This window comes from Macaca thibetana, chromosome 20 (assembly GCF_024542745.1).
Source record: "Macaca thibetana thibetana isolate TM-01 chromosome 20, ASM2454274v1, whole genome shotgun sequence".
NCBI lineage: Eukaryota > Metazoa > Chordata > Mammalia > Primates > Cercopithecidae > Macaca > Macaca thibetana.
In genome coordinates this window covers 2,989,804-3,013,997 of record NC_065597.1, presented here as the reverse complement: position 1 = coordinate 3,013,997, position 24,194 = coordinate 2,989,804, and the positions used below count along the sequence as shown (strand labels likewise).

General features: G+C 35.2%; 1 long non-coding RNA gene across 3 annotated transcripts in view; it reads right to left on the bottom strand.

Annotated features, from left to right (window-relative positions):
• Window positions 1-24,194, bottom strand: part of LOC126945097 (uncharacterized) — a 340,076-nt gene that overhangs the window by 295,299 nt on the left and 20,583 nt on the right. For 2 of the 3 annotated variants that reach the window (XR_007722290.1, XR_007722289.1), the window contains exon 3: window positions 2,923-3,050. The exons of the other annotated variant lie outside the window; for it this stretch is intronic. This is a non-coding gene — a long non-coding RNA (uncharacterized LOC126945097). The remainder of the gene's footprint in view (window positions 1-2,922; window positions 3,051-24,194) is intronic. 3 annotated transcript variants of the gene reach the window in all.

The window sequence follows — 24,194 nt, the reverse complement described above, 5'->3', positions numbered from 1 at the left end:
CCCCATCAAGCTACCAATGTCTTTCTTCACAGAATTGGAAAAAACTACTTTAAACTTCATATGGAACCAAAAAAGAGCCCCCATTGTCAAGACAATCCTAAGCAAAATGAATAAAGCTGGAGGTATCACACTACCTGACTTCAAACTATACTACAAGGCTACAGTAAACAAAACAGCATGGTACTGGTACCAAATCAGAGATATAGACCAATGGAAGAGAATAGAGCCCTCGGAAATAATACCACACATCTACAACCATCTGATCTTTGACAAACCTGACAAAAACAAGAAATCGGGAAAGGATTCCCTGTTTAATAAATGGTGCTGGGAAAATTTCTAGCCATATGTAGAAAGCTGAAACTGGATCCCTTCCTTACACCTTATACAAAAATTAATTCAAGATGCATTAAAGACTTAAATGTTAGACCTAAAATCATAAAAACCCTAGAAGAAAACCTAGGCAATACCATTCAGGACACAGGCATGGGCAAGGACTCCATGACTAAAACACCAAAAGCAATGGCAACAAAAGCCAAAATTGACAAATAGAATCTAGTTAAACTAAAGAGCTTCTGCACAGCAAAAGAAACTACCATCAGAGTGAACAGGCAACGTACAGAATGGGAGAAATTTTTACAATCTACCCATCTGACAAAGGGCTAATATCCAGAAACTACCAAGACCTTAAACAAATTTACAAGAAAAATAATCAAACAACCCCATCAAAAAAGTGGGCAAAGAATATGAACAGACACTTCTCAAAAGAAGACATTTATGCAGCCAACAAACACATGAAAAAATGCTCATCATCACTGGCCATCAGAGAAATGCAAATCAAAACCATAATGAGATACCATCTCACACGTTAGAATGGTGATCATTAAGAAGTCAGGAAACAACAGGTGCTGGAGAGGATGTGGAGAAATAGGAATGCTTTTACACTGTTGGTGGGACTGTAAACTAGTTCAACCACTGTGGAAGACAGTGTGGCGATTCCTCAAGGATCTAGAACTAGAAATACCATTTGACCCAGCCACCCCATTGCTGGACATATACCCAAAGGATTATAAATCATGCTACTATAAAGACACATGCACACATATGTTTATTGTGGCACTATTCATAACAGCAAAGACTTGGAACCAACTCAAATGTCCATCAATGATAGACTGGATTAAGAAAATGTGGCACATATACACCATGGAATACTATGCAGCCATAAAAAAGGATGAGTTCACGTCGTTTGTAGGGACATAGATGAAGCTAGAAACCACCATTCTGAGCAAACTATTGCAAGGACAGAAAACCAAACACCGCATGTTCTCACTCATAGGTGGGAACTGAAGAATAAGAACACTTGGACGCAGGGTGGGGAACATCACACACCAGGGTGTGTTGTGGGGCAGAGGTAGAGGGGAAGGATAGCGTTAGGAGATATACCTAATGTAAGTGACGAGTTAACGGGTGCTGCACACTAACATGGCACATGTATAAACATGTAACAAACCTGCACATTGTGCACATGTACCCTAGAACTTAAAGTATAATAAATAAATAAATAATAAAAGAATACATATATTAATTGTCCCTTATCTCACCATTAATAAATAATACTCTTAACATTTTGATGTGTTTTTGCCCTTATGTGCCCAATTGCACACCTACTTGCCCTCCTACTCCCAGAACCTGCATCCCTTTGTCAGCATCTCTGGACATTGGAATCAGTTCTTTCAGTGTGCATAGCAGGTAAGAAATGTCAGCGAATTAATGCCCCTTAGCACCCCAAGGGCAACCCACAACCAATAATTGATGGGAACGGTTACATAAATACTCTAGCTTTCTCCCCGCTTGGATAGAATAATTCTGAGGTTCTACACTGTTATCCAATATTCCCCAGTCAATTTCACCTCAGCTGCAGCTGCTCACAATGATATCTTAGTTGAAAATACAAAACATATTAGTTTTTCTCACTTCCTGGTCTTGGTTCCCCACTATTCTCTTGGTCTTTCCTGGACCAACCTCCACTATACAGTACTGTCCAAACCAAATCTACGGAGGAAAAGAAGGAAATTCAGGTGCTCATAGTTAAAATACTGCAGTAACCCTCTCCAGGTAATAAAACATAGCTATGATTCATCTTTGACTTAATATTATAGGTCTGGAGGAGATGTAAATGCTATGAATTGAGACAATGTTTTAAAATTATCTTATATAGCTGTGAGTCTTTACAGTTTTCAAGGTTACAATGTCAATGGTAATAAAAACGTACAAAGCCAAAACATTTTGTGTATACTTCTCTTATTTTCAAATAATAAACTATGTGGTAAGGCAATAAAGGCTTGCTATTTGTTGTCTTGAAGGTAAGGTTGTACCTATAATTTCCCATTTCATGGCTGAAGATTGTGGGAGAAAGATCTATTTCTTCATTTGAAAGATGGGACCACAAATACATAAGAGAACACATATGAAATGCCTTTCACTGTGTATGGTAGACAGAAATTAATTCATATACACAAATCTTCTCTTCATTTTCTTTGTGGAAATTATTTAGGGAATGCTCTCCTATTCCACATTCTTTTGCCTTTCCGGGAATACCATTAACCCTGTATTCTTGCATGAACACGTTGCAAAATGGAATGGCAGGAAGAAGTGATAGGATCTAGTGGGGCAAAGTTCTGCATTTTCCTCAACTGTTTAGATTGTTTTTACTATTATTATTGTCATTTTTAGCAAATTTGATAATCCACTTATTTCTCCTTTATACTTTGTGACTAGCACTGTAAGAAAAATCAGTGTGTTTTTCTCTTTGGCAATATGATATCTCATTGTTCACAAACTCAACTCATGTCTAAGAGGAGAAAGTGACAAGCATGAATGACCTAGTCTGGAAGTAAAAGAAATTTGTTGAAGTCCATCACACACCTTGAATCCATGTCTCGAATTTTAGGCTGGTAGGCTTGGAGTCCAGTTGTCTTCATTTCTCTTCTACCACATCCATGGCCACCGAATTGACTCGCAGCCTTCTTTCTTGCTCCACACAAATCTGCTCTCTGCACAGGAGACGTAGTGAGCATTTAAAATGTATACTGCATACTATTTTACTCTTCTGCTTAAAACTTCTTCTAGGGTCAGCATTAAGGATCTAATTACATTTCAAACGACCTCAAAGCTCTTACATACTGTACAGTCTGACCCTTGTAGACTTTTCAAATCTCTGCTCATTCTACCCTTCCATTCACCTGCCCTATGTCAGCTACCCAATTTCCATTCAGGTCTTCACATCGTTGAGCTAGCTGAATCTGAACTTTTTTTTCTCACTTAGTACTGTGGTGCATGGCATGTAAGAGAAATCACAATCAATATTTTTGAATTAATGGATAAACAACTAAACAGTAAAGTATTTGAAGATGAGAAGGATTTTCAAATAAAAAGTTGTCAAGAAATTGAAAGGGAGGATTTAGTACATTATCTGGAAAAACAGTGGATATTGCTAAGGCTTTTCAAGGGCCTGAATCTTCCCACACTGTCCCTGATTAGCCTGGAAATAAAAGTGGTCTGTTGGGCATGGTACAGAAAAAAGCTTCATGCATACATTCTTCCAGGTCAAAATATCGGGGCAGCTGTGTTGATTGTGTTTTTATTATGTATGTGATGTATACCATTGTTTGATGTTAGCAGTTTTCTGATCTTTCAGTTACTGTGGCACATGAAGTTGGGGAAGGTGACCAATGACTGCAATTCAAAGTAGTTTTGCCATAATAAAGTGTAATCTTGCTTATTTTTCTTATCACTACTATTCAGACTAGCAGTACTACACAGAGAGGAAGGTATAAGGACAAAAAAAGTAGTTTTGAATTTAAACCACATCATTTAACAATAGATGACCTTGAGCAAGTTATGTAACTTGTTAGAGCCTCAGATTCTTCATCAGTAAAGACGTTTGCAAAGCCTGAATTATGGAACTTAGATTCTAGTTCAATATCATTCTTATAATCAATGCTCAGCAGTTATTTTTTTCTACTATTACTTTGTTTCTGCATTTTTGCCATTACAATGACAATAAGCTGGTGGTCTTTGTGGGTCTGCAAAAGCCTACAATGAAGTTTCCAAGGTTTACCTAACAGTGACATTTTTTGGAGGATGGCAACCTGGGGAGACACGACTATTCTGGAGTGAAAATAACAGCCCATGCATTAATTTAGCAACCATTTGTTAAGTGCCTTCTCTGTGCTAGGCATTCTCCCATGTGGCAGGATAAAACAATGAACCAAACACTCAAGTGAAAGATGAGGATCCAGTTTCATTCTTCCACATGTGACTTGTCAATTATCCCAGCACCATTTGTTGAATAGGATGTCCCTTCCCCACTTTATGTTTTGGTTTGCTTTGTCAAAGATCAGTTTGATGTAAGTATTTGGCTTCATTTCTGGGCTCTTTATTTTTTTGCCATTGGTCTGTGTGCCTATTTTTATGCCAGTACCATGCTGTTTTGGTGACTGTGGCTTTATAGTATAGTTTGAAGTCAGATAATGTGATGCCTCCATATTTGTTCTTTTTGTTTAGTCTTGCTTCAGCTATGTGGGCTCTTTTTTGGTTCCATATGAATTTTAGGATTGTCTTTCTAGGTATGTGAAGAATGATGATGGTACTTTGATGGGAATTTCATTGAGTCTGTAGATTGCTTTTGGCAGTGTGATCATTTTCACAGTATTGATTCTACCCATTCATGAGCATGGGATGTGTTTCCATTTGTTTGTGTCATCTATGATTTCTTTCAGAAGTGTTTTACAGTTTCCCTTGCAGAGGTCTTTCATCTCCTTGGTTAGGTATATTCCTAAGTATTTTATTTATTTTTTTGTAGCTGTTATAAAAGGGGTTGAGATCTTGATTTGACTCTCTGGTCACTGTTAGTGTATACAGGAGCTACTGGTTTGTGTTCATTAATTTTGTATCCTAAAACTTTGCTGAATTCATTTATCAGTTTTAGGAGCTTTTTGGAAGAGTCTTTATGGTTTTCTAAGTATACAATCATATCATCAGCAAACAGTGACAGTTTGACTTCCTCTCTACTAATGTGGATGCCCTTTATTTCTTTCCCTTGTCTGATTGTTCTGGCTAGGGCTTCCAGTACTATGTGGAATAGAAATGGTGTGATTGGGCATCCTTGTCTTGTTCCAGTTCTCAGAGGGAATACCTTCAAATTTTTCTCATTCGGTATTATGTTGGCTGTGGGTTTGTCATAGATGGCTTTTGTTACATTAAGGGATGTCTCTTCTATGCTGATGGTTTTAATCATGAAGGGATGCTGGATTTTGTCAAATGCTCTTTCTCCATCTATTGAGACAATCATGTGATTTTTGTTTTTAATTCTGTTTACGTGATGTATCACATTTATTGACTTACATATGTTAAACCATCCCTGCATCCCTGATCTGAAACTCTCTTGATTATGGCAGATTATCTTTTTGATATGCTGTTGGATTCAGTTAGCTAGTATTTTGTTAAGGATTTTTTCATCTGTATTCATTGAGGATATTTGTGTGTTGTTTTCTTTTTAGTTGTTGTTGTATCTTTTCCTGGTTTTGGTACTAGTGTGATGCTGGCTCCATAGAATTATTTAGGGAGGCTTCCCTCTTTCTCTATCTTATGAAATAGTAACAATAGGATTGATATCAATTCTTCTTTGAATGTTTGATAGAATTCAGCTGTGAATCCATGTGGTCAAGCTAGATCAAAGACTGAAATCCAGGACTTGAAACCATAAAAATTCTAGAAAATAACATTGGAAGAATCCTTTTAGACATTGGCTTAGGCAAAGACTTCATGACCAGGAACCCAAAAGAAAATGCAACACAAACGGTTATAAATAGGTGGGGCTTAATTAAACTAAAAAGTTTCTGCACAGCAAAAGAAACAATCAGCAGAGTAAACAGACAGCCAACAGAGTGGGAGAAATTCACAATGTATACATTTGACAAAGGACTAATATCAAGATTCTACAAGGAATTCAAACAAATTAGCAAGAAAAAAAAACAATTCCATCAAAAAATGGGCTAAGGACATGAGTAGACAATTCAAAAAAGAAGATATACAAATAGCCAACAAACATATGAAAAAATGCTCAACATCACTAATCACCAGGGAAATACAAATCAAAACCACAATGTGATACCACGTTACTCCTGTAAGAATGGTCATAATCAAGAAATCAAAAAATAACAGATGTTAGCAGGGATGCAGTCAAAAGGAACACTTTTATACTGCTGGTGGGAATGTAAACTGGTACAACCACTATGGGAAACAGTGTGTAGATTCCTTAAAGAACTAAAAGTAGAACTACCATTTGATCCAGCAATGCCACTATTGGGTATCTACCCAGAGGAAAAGAAGTCATTATATGAAAAAGATACTTGAACACACATGTTTATAGCAGCACAATTATCAATTGTAAAAATATGGAACCATCCCAAATGTCCATCAATCAATGAGTGGATAAATAAATTGTGTGAGATATACACACACACATACACACACCACAATTATATATATAATTATATCTATATACTACAATTATATATATATACACACACACATCACAATCTATCCACTCACTGATTGATGGATATACATATATATATATGAATGCCATTCAGCCATCAAAAAGAACAAAATAATGGCATTCACAGCAACCTGGATGGAACGGGAGACAATTATTCTAAGTGAAGTAACTCAGGGATGGAAAACCAAACATTGTATGTTCTCACTCACAAGTGGAATAACCTAGGAGGATGCAAAGGTACAAGAATGATACAATAGACTTTGGGGATTTAGGGAAAGAGTAGGAGGGAGATGTGGGATAAAAGACTACCAATTGGTTACAGTGTATATTTCTTGGGTGATGGGTGCACCAAAATCTCACAAAGCACCACTAAAGAACTTATGTAAACAAACACCACCTGTTCGTCAAAAACATATGGGGAAAAAAAATAATAATAAATAAATAAGACACTCAAAGCCCTTGTCTTCATCAAGCTTGTCAGTTAGTGAGCTAGGCAGATAAGATAAAATAATGTAAATGAGTTGCTTAGAATAAAAAATAAATCAGGGCAAGTGAGTAAAGGGTGACAAGGGAGGCACGGGAAACTGCACCCTGAGTAGGCACTATGTAAGTGTGAACTCAGAGGATGGGAGGGTGTGAGCCACAGAGATTTTAGAGGAAAGAGCTTTCCAGTAATGATCCTGAAACAGGAAAATGTTGGCATGTGCAGAGGTAGCTTCAAGCTTGGTGCAGGCTGATGAGAATCAGGTGACAGCCAGTGTGGGAAGACATGAAACTGGACGGGAAGGCAAGATTCTGTATGTTGGGATAAGGACCCAGATTCCATTCTCATTGGGAATCCTTTGAAAGTTTTCTAGTCAAGAAGGGCCATGATCACATTTTCACCAGGAGCACACATTAGCCCACAAGAAGCACATGTGTGATCTGTTTTTCTTCCTATTTACCTCCCCATTAGAAATTGACAAACAAGGCTCTTATTCTAAGACTGAAAATAGTTCATGATTTCACATTATTATTATGTTTTGCACCTAAATATACATTTAAAGCTCTCAGAGGGTGATTTATGGGTTACTTCTCTTGTGAATCATTTTCTTCTACACATTTTATAAATAGGCAAGCTAAACTGAAATAAGATGTTAACTCTATTTTTCGGCAATGCTTTATCTGCTTTTTAAAATTGGGGTTCTTCTTTAGCTAAGCTATAACTTTCCATTCATAGGTCAGATGGTCATAGGTTCAAGTGTGAGTCTATTACATACTACTTGTGTAATACCTTGGGCCTGCGTATCACCTGTGTAATAACGTGGACAAGCTATCTAACCTTTCTTCTTCCTCTGAGTAATGAGGCTATTATTACCTACATTACTGATATGGTGCTAACACATTGTGTAACACATAATAATAGATGGTTCAGACCTTTCTCTTTCCATTTGAATCTACCAGTTTTTTGGTGTTTTTTTTTTTTTTTAACTCTTATTTTAGGTTCAGGAGCATATGTGCCAGTTTGTTATATAGGTAAATTGTATGTCATGGTGGTTTGGTGTACAGATTATTTTGCCACCCAAGTAATGAGCAGTTTTTCATTGAGTCTGAGCATGAGTCACTATAAAGATTTGTTTGAATTTGAGAATAGTAAAGGCTGACAAAGGGAAATGATCAAGCACGGTGTAATAACCCTTGATTGTCTTATAATAACTACAGAAAGGTGTGCTCAGTACAACCATTGTCAGACAAAATATTTTGATCAAAGTCCCAGTCTGAAAGATTAGTACCTTCTTGAGAAATGGGCTGTGAATTCACCAGGACTAAATGAAGATAAAGCTTTCTATGGTGGCGATAGACCTTGCTCTCATAGTTCTGTAGCTGGACATAGCTCAGTTCTGACAGATGGTATTGGAGGGAGGCTTTCAGTGTTAAAAAAGTTATTTATTTACAGCTACAGGCTATAATTGAGGTCATTTAGTCTTCTGGTCTCCAGCCCACATGGGAAAGTGGTTAATTTGCAAAGTGGGAGAGTGGGCATCCCTGCAATGTTGGAAAAAACACAGAATTTCCAGGAAGAGGTCATGGTTCGTATTCTATTTCTGAGTCCTTTATTATGTACCTGATCTGTCTTTGCCCCTACCCCCGGAAGCCTCATAGTTCAGATCTGGCTCTGAGGTCTGCACAATCTGTCCAATTCTAATGCTCCATATGTCTATGAGAATGTTATTAAAAGTTACCTAGGTAATATGCAAAAATAATCTTGGATGTTCAACCCTGTAGTGATATTTAACATCTTAGAAATCTTTTCTTTAGGCTGTGACATCTATCAAGAAAGATGACAGTTCTGAAAAGCAGTTAAGGTGAGAGAGGATTTATCAAACTTCCTATTAACTGCAAATTCGTGGGATGTTTGAGAGTTGTGAGTGAACTCTTAAGACCGTGGTCACGGGGTGGCCTTTAATGTGAAATAGATCTGTGGCTGAATTATGTCTTTAAGACTTGGTGTTTTAATGAGGTTTTATCCCATGTGAGCAGAGACAAGGAGGCCAGCAAAAATGCTATGTCTGCTAGACACTTGATAGTTTTTGTTCTGGGGAGAAGTGGTTAGGCTATGTTCGAGACTACACAATTTTAGGCATTCTTCTGTTTCTTGAAGTACCCCAAAGCTTTCACATGCAGGTCAACTATCTCATGTCCTCCAATGCCCACCTATATCTAAAGATAAAGAGGTAATGGACATTTCCAAATTTATGGCGCCACATTGCCAAATCATTTACTTTCCTGACATTTCAAAGTGATCTTCTACCTTTGTGACCTTTAGAACAATAGATTATTTATGTAGGCATTTCAGAAGATGTACAGAAAGTTTAAATTACTGAAGCATTTTGTGGGCTGGTGGGGACATGGGGAAGACTGAAGTGTGAGAGAAATGGCGATTCCCTTTCACTTACTTTTGAAATGGCTTAAATCATCACCAGAATAAAGGTTACACTAATAAATGTCTCATTTGTTTTAAATTCTCTGAAATGTGAACACTTTCACGGAACATATAAAATCATATACAGCAAATGGGCTGTGGTGAGATACTATGAATTGCAGAAATTCCTTTTCAGAGTTGCTCATTTATTCTCCTTCCCCTTGACCAAGTTCTAAATTGGAGTAGAGTGGGGGTGAGAAATACAGAGTGGCAGACACTGGTATCTCTGAGATCAAAAATACTCTTAAAATGCAGAGTGATTCAAAATGTGGTTTTCATTATTAACATGGCATAAAAGAAATGATGTAAAGTGACCATCTTGTTCTTTCCAACATATCCTTCCATCCTTTTCTCCTCACCCATTAAAAGTGAATACCAAACTATAATTCCCCAAATATGCCATGCCTTTGCACATGTCTAAAGTGTCCATTCCCTTATCTTCTATTTATCCTTGGAAATCCAACTACTCTTAGAAGCACTATTGCAATGTAATTAATCAAAGCTTTTGCTAAATTAACTCTATCTTGGAATTGCATTTTCAAGCTGCATATTTTAATGCTTAACTGTGTGGATTCTAAAGTCAGATTGTCAGATTATAAACCTTGGCTTCATTATATATTTGCTGTGCAACCTTGACCTTAGGTACATTTCTTAATCTACCAGTGTATCTTATTTATATCCAAAATATGGAAATGTAGTTTGCCAGTCCACATGGCTTTTGTAAGGATTATAAAGGTATATACTAAAAAATTTTAAAAAGCAGTGCTTGACATAAAGTGTTCAATAATTGTTAGCTATTGTTGTTATATCTCTGTTATTGCATATGTAATACAACATGAAAATTAGGTGAAACCCACTACATTGGTAATATTTCACTCCCTAATACCTTCCCTGGAATAATAATGATCTTTTGTACTACTCTAATTCAAGATCATACTGTTAATCCTTTGGCCTTGTCATTTGTACCAGTGCTCACTGCCTTCCAGCCTTCATTCATCTCTCAAGGAAATACGGACATTGGTTTCTTGATTTTCCATGCAAAGGTAAATCCAGTTAGGGAGCAGCCCTGTTTTATCATTTTTCTCCAAACATTACAAAGTAGGATTTCGCTTCTTTGGAATATTTTGATTATTCCACAATTCTGCTATAACTAAATGGCTTACATGTTCCATGAAATTTGTCTTCTTTCCAACAAAAAAATTTTTTAAAGTAGAACTTAGTCTGCAACATTTTTCATGAGTCCATCTGTTCAAAGCATTGTTCAAAGTTATGCATTGTGCTAAAACTGTGACTCATAACAGGTATGTATAGTAAGCCTAGAGCTGTTAGTGGTCCCCTTTGGTACTTCGAGAAGATGTCGCTTTTAGAAAATAAAACAGTAAGTCAGTAGAAATCAAGCTACGCTACAAGATAGAAAGAAAATACATGTCTGAAGACATCGTTTGAACACCTAGATCGAGTTATGTCACTTCCCATCTTTATGACCTTTAAATAATAATTCTTGATATCAGTAGTGTTAGTGAGGGCCATAGTAGTGGTACTTTGCTCATACTAGGTTCTATGTAGGGTCTGTCAACGTACGCTGGAATAATACTTCTCGTATACCTGACAAATTTCCTCATTTTAAAGGGATATAAAAATCGGGTATTTTCATTCTTCATATATGTTCCCAGTCCATGGTATATTCCTGATGCCACTTGAGGCATTGGGATACAGCAGTGAACAAGGTCTATACACTCTTGGGCCACACATTTTGGATGTACGTGACAATCCATGGGTCTGGCACATGGCAGAAATACAATAAAGATAGGTCCTTTCCCTTTTACTCCTTCTGAAATTATCTGGATAACTTAATACCTTTGTTATAAATCCAAAAATATATAACCTGACATTCAAGAAAATGGGAATATTTAGCCAAGAAGGTAGAAGATATTCTAGAACACAATAGCCATCTTCGATTATTTGACACAATGTCACATGGTAAGAAAGTATACTGTCTTATAGAATTAAAAGGAAATAAATGATGAGGAACAATTAGAGACACATCATGGCTTCATATAAGAAATTCTTTTTTACAGGCATGAACATGTTCTTCATGAGGTCAGGAACGATGTCTGTCTTATTTCCCATAAATTTTATGCTTAGGACAGGAGGGGCACATGATGAGCTTCAATAGGTATCTGTTGAACAGAGTAATAAGAACTTGGGAGACAGAAAATGAATGATATAAGGCAATAAGCTGCCTCTTAAGGTTGTGTCTTTCCATTCACTTGAGTTTTCAAAAAGCATTTGGGCAACCTTGCCATTAAAAGTCCTCAGTAGCTGGAACGTAGAATCTGATTAGGGCTAAATGACCTTAGGGTCCTGTTTGCGATTCAATGCTTAGAATCCTTTTTCTATGATTCGATACCTTGTCATAGGTTATCCTCTCTCTCTCTTTTTTTAAATTTGCCAACACGGAGTTCCCCTCCATTTACATCAGCATTACTGCGTTCTGCTCTATTAGTTTCTTAATCTCTTTGCTAATTCCCATATGTTGCTGCATCATTTAATTAAGGGTCATGCTGCTGTGTGGCTGGGGCTCAAACAACGTCCTTTCCTGCTGCGAGTACAGCCAGGCTCTTGGGAATGTGGAAGGACTCGCTCCACCTGGATTTTAGAAAACCTGGTCCAGCTTACATTTCTTGAAAATTTTGCTGTGAAAGGGATTCATGCATACATCAAACACAATCAGAATCTTGGAACTGTTGTTTATTCTGTAGTTTTTCAATCAGAAGAAGAAGAGTAAAAATATCCCAAAATAATAGTAGTGTTTTGTAAAGTATCTGATAGAGAGGTGGGAAAAGACCAGAATCCAATAAAAGGTTTAGTCATCTATCTACTAATGGCATGACTTTGGGAATAGGAGTAGTTTTTCAGCACTACAGATTCTCACCAATAAAATGAGGATGAGACAAGCTATAATTTTATTTTCTCTTACTATTTACAAATCATTCTACCAGATATTTTCAAAAATTAAATTGAATCCTTCAACAATCCCAAAAGGTAGGTTGAAGATGTGTTTGCATTGAAATTTACAGAAGCCTCCTTCTATAGACTAGAAAGTTGATATAATTTTAAAAACTGTATAGTGTAAAATGCTCTGTAAATTGTTGAATAAAACTTTAATTTCTTCACAAAATGTATAAGAATTACTTAATCTACTTTAACACCACACATACATAAAAAACCTGATAACATAGCTCATTATTTTTCTACACACTTACAAGAATTCCTTAAAAACAGAATGTTTCATAAAATCATCCAGAAACAGAATCTATTAAGTGTCCATGATATTTCCACTACCATAGTAAACACTGAGGAAAATGAAGACAAAATACTAAGCCTTCTAAAAACGCTATTTCAGGTCATTAATAAATGAGATGATCATTCTCTATATTACTTAGACTACATCTGGAATAGTATATGCCAGTTGGGTTCATCCCAAATTAAGAGAGTAATTTTGTTCTCGGCAACCCTTCAAATGTTTTCAAAGGATCTGAAAATCATAAACTATAAAAAATATTTGAAAGAACTGGCATTTAACCAGACAAAGGAGAAACAAACCCTCAAAAGCGTATGACGGGCTTCCAGTTTGAGCTGGAAGAGCTTGGGTGTCATCAGTCCCATCCTTAACAACAAGAAAATGCTGGGCAAATTGAAAAACAATCATCTTTTGGGGGCTATTGTGAATAGAGTTAGCAGGACAAACCAATTTGAAACCTGGAGAGATGGGCAAATACAGAGAATCAAGCCAGGATCTGCTTACCTGTAGCAGAAGCTGCTGAAGCCATAAAGAAGTAGAAACATTTAAAGGGCAATTCTGATCAACTGCTAGAAGTTGACAGTGGACTAGTTTGGGGAGGGCCCCACATATTCATGGGCTTTACGTTCGGGAACATTACCAAGTGCTCTTGGTAAAGATATAAGAAAGATCCTCACATGGCCCTGGCAGGGGAAGGAATAAAGAATAATTGTGACTATGCCAAAATTTTTATTTATAACTCTCTAGGCAAAAATAATTTATCAGAGCCTGTCCTAGAGACATGGGAAAAGGGAATTCCTCGCCATGCAGCCACATAGAGTCTCTCCGTATTACCTGAAGAGAGTAGAGGGGGCTATATATGAAGAAACATCTTGAAAGTCATAGGTAAGAAAAACAGACCCACTAAAAGACTTAAGTTTAATTAAAAGATTATATAGAAATTCCCTGCTCCAAACCTTACCACCATATCAACAGTGGATAACAGTTAAAGGAGCTGCAAGAAACAGACCCTCGGAAGAGTATTTGAGGAAGTTCAAAGTCAAGAAGAGAGACAAAAACAATGATACTAAAGGAAGTTAAAGCCTCTGAACTGTACAGCACCAGCAAACAGTAAACAAAGCCCAACTCCTAGCCAGATTCACAAAATCATAACACTTGAGGCCTATGTTCTCCAGTTCCATGTTACCCAATATAACATGTCCAGCTTTAAACATAAAAAATTATAAAACACACCAAAAAACACAATCTGAAGAAACAAAATAAACATCAGAACAAAACTCAGATAAGGCATAGATGTTGGAATTATCAGGCAAGGAATTTAAATAACTTTGATTTATATATTAAAGGCTTTAATAGGAAAAATAGGTAAGTTGCAAGAACAAATGGATAGTATAAACACGCGAGAGGAAAAACTCAAATAAAGAATCAAAAGGAAATGCTGGAAATCAAGCACACTACAACAAAACTCAAGAGTGCCTTTGATGAGCTCATCAGTAATTAAAAATGGCCAAAGAAAAAATTAGCAAGTTTAAACATTGGTTAATGGAAATATCCTAAACAGAAATGCAAAGAGAAAAATGGATAAAAAGTACAACAGTATCCAAGAACTATAGGACAATTTCAGAAGCTGTAATATAGGCATAATTGGAATACTTGAAGGTGAGGAAAGCAAAAATGGAGTGGAAGAAATATTTGAAGTAATAATGGACAAGAACTCTTCAAAATTAATGACACTAAACCACAGACCTAAAAAGCTAAGAAAGCACCAAATAGCCTAATACCCTCTCCCCCAACAAAAGAAAGCCTATATTTGGGGATGTCATATTTAAATCCACAAAACCAAACACAGAGAGATAATCTTGAAATAAGTCAGTTGGTGGGGGTGGGGGAGACAAGTTACCTATAAGAAGAACAAGGATAAGAATTACAGAAGACCTCTTGCCAGAAATCATGCACTCAAAAAGACAGTAGAGTGAAATAAAATGTTGAAAGAAAATAAAAACACAAATCTAGAATTCTACATCCAGGAAAATTGTGCTTCAAAAGTAAAGAAGGAATGAAGACTTACTCAGGAAAAAAAAAAAAAAAAAAAAAATTAAGGAGTTCTTTGTCAGAGACCAGACTTGCCAGAAATGTTAAAAGACTTCCTTCAGGCAGAAGGAAAATGATACAGGTTAGAAACTTGTTGAAAATGCATAATATAAACTCCAAGGCAACCATCATTTTTGTGAAGAATAGTATCAATAAAGGAGATATAACAAAATCAAATAAAATGCTGTTAAAACAAGAGAAGGCAGGAAAAGTAAAAATTTTAACAATGTAATGGAGAGAAAATAGTTACAACATATTTGATATTTATCCAGATATGTCAATAATCCTTTTAAATGTTAATTATCTAAATGAACCAATTAAAAGACAGAGATTAGATTTTTTTTTTTTAAAAAAGGAAACTCACTAAAAGAAACTCACTCTAAATGGAAAAACTCTGATAAGTTCAAAGTATATAAATCAAGAAAGATGAGCCACATTAATACTAATCAAAAGAAAGCTGAGTAACTATTAATTTCAGACACAGCAGACCTCAAAAGAAGGATGATTATCAGGAATAAAAAGGGGCCCTATATAATGGTGAAGTGATCGATTCTACAAAATTACAAAATAATCGTAAATGTGTCTGCACCTACCAACAGAACATCAAAATATGTGTGGCACAAACAGATAAAACTAAAAGAAAAAATGGACGAACCTGTGATAGTTGGAGATTGCAACACCCATTGTCAGCAAGTGTTAGATAAATCAGCCAGAAAAAAATCAATAAAAGTATATTTCACCTGAAAAGCACTATTCACCAACTGGATCTAATTGATTCTTATAGAATATGTCTTTGAACAACAGCGGAACACACATTCTTCTCAGCTTGCATGGAACATTCACTAAGGTAGACCACATTTTAGGCACAAATCATATCTTAGCAAATACAAAATTATAGAAATCATGTACTATCTTTTCTCAGTCTACAATGGAATTGAATTATAATTCAATAACAGAAATATAGCTGGAATATCCCCAAAGGTATTTGGAAATTAACTAACACACTTCTAAATAACAATGGTCAAAAAGAAGTGTTAAGAGAAATTTTAAAATCTTCTGAAGTAAATACAAATAGAAACATAATGTATCAAAATGTATGGGACACAGAAAAGGCAATGCTTAGAGAGAAATTGATAGCATGAAATGTATATATTAGAAAATGAAAAATAATTTAAATCAATAACTGAAGCTTCCACCTTAAGAAACTAGTAAAATTAGAGCAAGTTAAGCATAAAGCAAGCAGAAGAAAAATAATAAAAATTAGAGCAGAAATTAATGAAATTGTAAACAACAGAAAACATTTGCTGAACCAAAAGCTGGTTGATCAATGAAATTGGATAAACCTCTAACCAAGAATAAAACAGAGATAACACAAATTATCAGACATAAAATATCAGAAAGTTTAAAAATGATTTTTTCTACTGATCCAATGAGCATTAAAATGAAAATACAAAAACACTACAAGCAATTCTATGCCCACAAATTTAATAAATTAGTGAAATGAACCAAATCCTTGAATGACACAAACTATGAAAACACATACAAGAGAAAGACAATCAAAATCAATTATTAATAATCTTAAAAATAAATTACCAGACCCAACTGGTTTGCATGGTGAATTATAGGAAACAAGCAAAAATGTGGTACTAACTCTCCTCAATCACTTCCAGAAAATAAAATTAGAGGGAACACTTTCTGACACATTCTAAAATATCAGTAAGTGTTGGCGAGGATGTGGAGAAAAGAGAATCCTTGCACACTGTGGGAATGTAAATTAGTATAACAATTATGGGAAACAGCATGAAGTTTCCTCAAAAAATTAAAAACATGTCTGTTGTATGACCCAGCAACCCTACTACTGGGTACATAGCCAAGTGAAATGAAATCAGAATGTCAAAGAAATATTTGCACTCTCATGTTTATTGCACCATTATTCACAGTAGCCAAGATATGGAATCAACTTAAGTGTCCATCAGTGGATGAACGAATAAGGAAAATATGAAATTTATACACAATGGAATACTATTCAGCCTTAAAATGAAGGAAATCCTGTCATTTATGACATCACGGATGAACTTGGAGGACATTGTGCTGAGTGAAATAAGCCAGGCACTGCAAGACAAATACCACGATCTTGCTTATGTATGAAATCAAAAAAAGTCTAACTCACAGAAGCAAAGTAGAACAATGGTTACCAAGTACTAGGGAGGGAGTGGAGGCAAATTAGTGAGATGTTACTCAAAGGATAAAGAATTTTGGTTAGACAGGAATAATAAGTTCAAGAGATCTATTGTACAACATGATGACGATAATTAATAACAACTGATTATATACTTGAAAATTACTAAGAGAGTAGATTTTGTGTTTTCACTGCAAAAATAAATTTGCGAAATGATGGTTTTGTTAATTAGCTTGATGTAACCATTTTACAACATATACCTATTTCAAAACATCATGTTGTACACCATAAATACATAATTTGTATTTGCCAATTAGAACAAGAAAAGAAAATGTTTTAAAGTGAGCATTTCCCTAATAACAAAACGAGATAAAAACATAACAAGTAAATTAAATACTAATATCTCTCATGAATACAGATACAAAAATTATCAATAAAATATTTGCCAATTGATCTAACAGTGGATAAAAAGAATAAAGATGCCATAACCAGTTGGGAGGTAGTCCAAGCATCCAAGTTTGCTTTAACATTCAAAGATTAATAAATGTAACCAATGCAACAGGCTAATGAAAAAAGTACATGATTATATTATCTGAAGCAGAAAATTTGACAAAATCCAGTATTAATTCATGAGGAAGACTCTTCGCAAACCAACGACACAGGGAAACGTCTTCAACTTGATAAGAACACCTACAAAAACTCTGCCGCAAACATTACACGTATTGGCAAGAAACCAGATGCTTTCTTGCTTAGATAGAAAAGAAGGCAAGATGTTTCCTGCCACTATTCTTATTTAACAGTGCACTGAATTACTAGCTGGTACAATAAAATAAGAAAGAAAACAAAAGTATACAGACTAGAAGGTAAGAAAGTTTTCTTCGCAGATGATATCATTATTTATCTAGAGTATCCTTCAAAAATCAAGACAACAAAACTTCTGTAACCAATGAGCAAGTATAGAAGGAGATAGGACATATGGTCAGTGTACAAAAGTCAGTTGTTTTCTATATACCAGTAATGAACAATTGCAATTTGAATTTTAAAATTATCATTTACAACAGCACAAAAATATGGCATATCTAGGTACAAATCTAAGAAAATACATATAAGATACATATGGGGAAAACTATAAAAATTTTGAGAAGAATATAAAAATATCTAATAAATACTTTGACTGAAATAAATAGATATTCTAGATTCATGAACTGGAGGAATCAATCTTGTTAAGATGTCAGTTTTTCCCAACATGCTCTAAAGGGTCAAAGCAATCTCAATAAAACCCCAGCACACTCTTTTGTAGATATTGAAAAACTAGTTATAAAGTTTATATGGAAAGAGGAAAGACCTAGAATGTCCAACACAATACTGAAGAAAAACAGAGCTGGGAGATTTACACTACCCAATTTCAAGACTTATTAAAAAGGTAGAGTAAATAATACGGTATGCTATGAACTAAAGAAAAAACAACATATAGAAGTATGGAACATAAAAGAGAGACAAGAAATAGACTCACAAAATATGGTCAATGTATCTTTGATGAAAGAGTAAAGGCAATTCAAAGAAGAAAGGATAGTCTTTACAAGAAATAATCCAGAAACACTGAACACCCTATTAAATAATAATGATATACAAAATAATATTAACAAACCTAGAGCCAGACATTAAACCTTGCACAAAAACTCATTTCAATGAATCACAACATCTAAGTTTAAAATGAAAAGCTCTAACACTTTAAAAAGAAAGCATAGGAGAAAATATACATCACCTTGGGTTCAGTGGGGGAAGATTAAAATACAATATCCATAATACACTATATAATAGAAAAACCCATAAATAGAACATTATTAACATTATGATTTAAAAACTATCTGCAAAAGATTCTATTAAGGAAACTAAATACAAGCCATAGGCAGGGAGAAAATATCTGCAAAAGACATGTCTAATGAAGAATTTGTATCCAAAGTAGACAAAGAATTCTAAAAACTCATGATAAAAATAACTAAAATATAGATAAAGGATTTAAGACACCACCAAAGAAGATATACAAGTGGCAAATGAAAGCATATGAAAAGACATTGAAAATCACTTGTCATTAGGGAATTAATTTTTAAAAAAATGTGATACCACTCTCCACCTGTTAGAATGGCTAAAATCCAAAAGCTTAACAATAGCAATTACTGGTGAGGATGTGAAAGAATGGGAACTCTCATCCATTGCTGACAGGAATGAGAAATGGTACAGCCACTTTGGAAGATAGCTTGGCAGATTTTTACAAAACTGTACAAAATCTTATTATATAATTCAGCAGTCATACTGCTAGGCATTTACCCAACTAATTTCAAAATTTATGTCCACACAGAAACTGGCACATAAATGTTTACAGCAGCTTTATTTGTAATCATAAAAATGGAAGCAACTAAGACGTTCTGCCAAGAAAGAATCGGTAAATAAACTGTGGAGCATTCATACAACAGAATATTATTCAGAGATTTTTAAAAAATGAACTAAAAAGCCCTGAAATGACATGGATGAATCTTAAATACATATTGCTAATCAAAATAAGTCAGTCTGAAAAAGCTATATACTATACTATTGCAGTTATACGACATTCTGGAAAATGCAAAACTACAGAGAACATGAAGAGATCAGTGCTTGCCAGGAACACAGTGGGTGGGGAAAAGGACAGGGCTAAATAAATAGAACACTGAACATGCTCAGGGTGGTGAACCATTCTGTAAGCCACTGTAATGATGACTATAATGATGAATATACTTAATATATTCACATTTTCAAAAATGAATATACTTAACCTATGCAAATTAAAAAAAAAATTAAGAGGCTGGAGAATCCCAAGATCCAATGTAGAATGTGACAAAAAACAATTCATTACAGATTTATGAAACAACCTCACTGAAGTGGGTGGTGGGATAGGTGGAATAAGTTGCTGATACAAGTAACTTTAAATGTGAATAAAGTCTGTAGGACTAGAGGCAAAAGGAACAGTACATAAGTATATATTCTAGTTGATAAAGTTGCTTCCCGTAAGTGTACAAGTTAATGGTTCTAAAACCACTGTGTCATGTATACTGGAATTGAACAATTAAGTACATGGATGGCAGAGGTAGAAGCAAATGTTTTCACTGTCGGAAAGGGATATTGCAGATAAGTAATGGAAGATGAAAAGAGCGTTTTATGTAGTAATGGATCTGAATTGGAGACCTCAGTATAAACTCATGTTTAGCTTATTATAGGCACAGAAATACTTGCAGGTATGTGTGTGCGCCTGGGTTAGCATACACACATACCTCCTTGCTTTGTCAACTGAGAGGTCCTGGAAGCTGTGATATCTCAGTAGCAATGAGCACATCCAATACTCAGAACTTGGTTTTTAATATCATTATCCAATAAAAAGAATGAGGATTTCTCTGAGAAATGTCTAATTTTATGACTGGGATAAGACATATACAAGATGAACTTGGAACATCTTATAGATCCAGAAGGTAAGGAAGTGATAAATACACACACACACACACAGTCACTGAGGTATGTGAAAGGGACACAAGAGCAAACTGAAAGAACTCACAGTGACCAAAGCTGGAACAATTTGAGCAACATCATAAAGTAGTTATGAATTATAATCCAAAATATAATATAAATGTCTATAAGTCTAAACTGATATAAATGATTAAATAAATAGATAGTAAATGGGAGACAGACAAACCTCCAATGCAGAAGAATTGCAGTTTGTGAAGACACTTCACCTTTAAAGAAGCAGAGCATATCTCCTCACTCAAGTGTTAATTACATATAACAACTGCCTTCCAAAGAATACAGTGTGGAATAGGAGAAAAAAAGAATAACTTTCCAATGGAGACACCTGACAAACACAACATCTACAGGTGATTAATATTAACATCAACTGTGGTAAGTCATGTTGAAAGTATGTGCCCTTGATATGATGTGATGAGAATGGTATTTTACTTCTATAATCTTCATTTGAAAACCCAAAACTCCAGTTGAATTATGAGAAAAGCTTCAGACAAATCCGAATTGAAGGACAGTCTACAAGATAACTGACCAGTAATTCTCAAAACTCTCAAGGTCATTATAAATAAAGAACGCCTGAGAAACTGTCACAGGAAAGGAGTCTGATATAACATGATTACTAAATGGAATTTGGTATCCTGGATGGGATCCTGGAAGAAAAAAAGAGACATTTAGGGAAAAATCAGTAAATCTGAATAATGTATGAAATTAAGTTAATGATAATGTATCAATATTGGTTCATTAATTGTGACAAGTGTACTATTCTAATATAATATGTTATAATAGAAGAAACAGAATATGGAATATGTAGACTGTCTCTGTATTATATTTACAATGATATTTGTAGATATAAAAGTGTTCTAAACTTTAAAGACTATTTAAAATAACAGAATATGGCAGCTGTCTTCAAATACTGGAGAGGATCTCACATGAAAACAGTTGTGTTCTCCATTGTGCTTTCCAAGATTAGATCTAAAGTAATGTGTGGTCACAGTCCAGACATATAACAGAAAATGACAATTTCACATTGCACACACACACATCTTTATTTAGAAAAGCTTGACCCAGATGGTAGTGAGATATCAGAAGAATTTTTTAAAAGGCTGGATGATGAACAGTGATGCGGTACTATAATTCTAGCAGCACATGGATATTATATTACTGTCTATTATGGCCTGTGGGCTGGCCACCTGTTTTTGTAAATAAAGTGTTATGGGAACACAACCATGATTGTTTGTTTATGTATTATCTATGGCTGCTTTTATACTATAATGGCAGAGTTGAGTAGTGATAACAGAGTATGACTTTCAAAGCTCACCATATTTATTACTGGTCCTTTACAATGAAACTTTGCCAATTCCTGCATTAGAAAATATCACCAACATTTTGGGCCTTTAATTACCATAATTCCACATTCTCTTCCTCTCCACATGAGCCTAGGTTGAATGCTTATCTGTTATCAATATTCAATCCACACTTACTCTATTGAAGGTTCTGCTTAATACGCCGTGCTTGCCAGCATGGCCTATCAACTTAACTAAAGAGAAGGCAAACATTGCCTCCAAATAAACAATGATGATCACACAAAACCATGACATCAAATGTCTCATCTATGTGGTCCCTGAGGACAGGTGTAAAAAGTGAATAATCAGATAAGCAGTGAAGCATGTAATATTAGTGTATGCAACATTACCCGTAGCACATTGTTTTAAATCCATTTCTGCCCCTTTCACCCCAGACCTCATCTCCTACCAGTAGTAGAAAGGTGACACTAATGCTACAAAACACGTGGTTTCATAAGCATAGAAAGTATGAGTTGTTTATTCTTTGTCTCCAATTTTTCTAACAGAAATCTCCTTCCTTCCTCCCTTCCATTTATCTTCTCTTCTTTTCTATTTCCCTTGTAATAATTTCTTTGTTCATTTATCTTTTGAAAATGTATTGTGTATAAAAGTGACATCCAGAGTCAATGACACAACTTCTTCCCTAAGGAACTCATCTCATTTTGGAATAGTCTGAGAACTACTCCAAAATGTATTATGACTTATTAAGTAGTATAACAAAGGTACAAATAAGGCCCTATTATGAAAGATTTTCAGAGGAATTGAGGTGTGCGTAACATTTTTTATTGCTTACTCCTACAAGTACCAAATAAAGAGGATATTTGGCCTTAAAGTTTTAGCACAGAGCATCAAGACTCACTCACTGCTTCCCACATAAAAGTGGATTGTAGAAATAATAAAGTATGATTAATCATTATGTTTATAGTACATGGAAGTTCACAAGTCATTTTTATATTCAGTATTCCAAAGACAGGCTTGTGCAAAACAAAAGATCTAACAGACAGAAGAGGTGAGTATGTGGTATATATGCATCCCTGCTGTCATTTTATACCCAAATCTCTGTTCCATAATGCTGTTTCCCACAGAGTTCATTCATGACTTACATCTCTTCTCAGCAGGAGGCTCTACAGCCCCACAAAATCTGACATGAAGGTTGAAAAATGTGTGCAATCTTTTCTGTAAATTACATCTTAAAAATATGAAAGCTACTATGTAATGGCACCTGTTGCTTGGAAAGTGTAATCAAGTGAGAGTGAGTAAAAGAGAATGAGAATGAGTAAGCTGTGTAACTCTGGGGCTTTTATGTGCAGCTCCTAGAACCTTATTTTTATCAAACTGAATTTGCCTTGAGGGTAATTATTACATCCTGCAATCCTTGTTTTCTTAGCCTATCACAATGTTCAGTACCAAAGTGCTCAAGTGAGTTTGGCTTAATTGAATGAATTTTATTTTTCCTTGACAGTGTCAATTCTCCTCGGCATCCCCTGGTGACAATGTCTCCCTTGATATCTTAGGGGCCTTTTCTTTATTTCTACTATTCTGTAGCTTGAATAGTCATGGATTTGACGTCACTGGTCTTTTTAAGTTATGCTGGCTCTACCTGTTATTTGTGAAGAAGTGGGCTTGCTTTGTCAGGAAATGGGGTGGAATAGTTTTCTCATCAATTCTCTTTACTCTTTGCACTGCTCTTCTTTCCACCAATGTTGTTCTACCTGTCAGGAAAAAAGATCACCACCTCCAGTATTAATATTTTCTGATTTGATGCCAAAGATGTAAGCTGTTCTCGTTTAGGATCTCACTCTAAACTTAGTGTCACATTTACTTTGCACATACCAATCTCCATAATTTTCATCCCATCCAAAACGTCACAATGCTTTTCTTCTTATTTTAAGTTGCCTATTAAGGAAAATGTAAAAACTGATGCAGCTCTCAATTCCACTCCTAGCCAGATTTCTCCCTAAAGCCTCTATTTAGAGTAGGCTGATATAAATGACTCTGGATTAAATCCAATGTACCACTTCACAAGATGTAAAACTCCAAATTGTCCCTCCCTTTTCAAGGGGCATCTTTGCTCCACCCTACAATGGGTTGAACTGGAGGGTATACAGTATTCTAGACTAAGCCAAGTATTTAATAGATGAGTTATCAGCATAACAGAGATACTCTCAGATAGATCAAGGGGACTGACACTCTTCCTTCCCAAGGGTCTC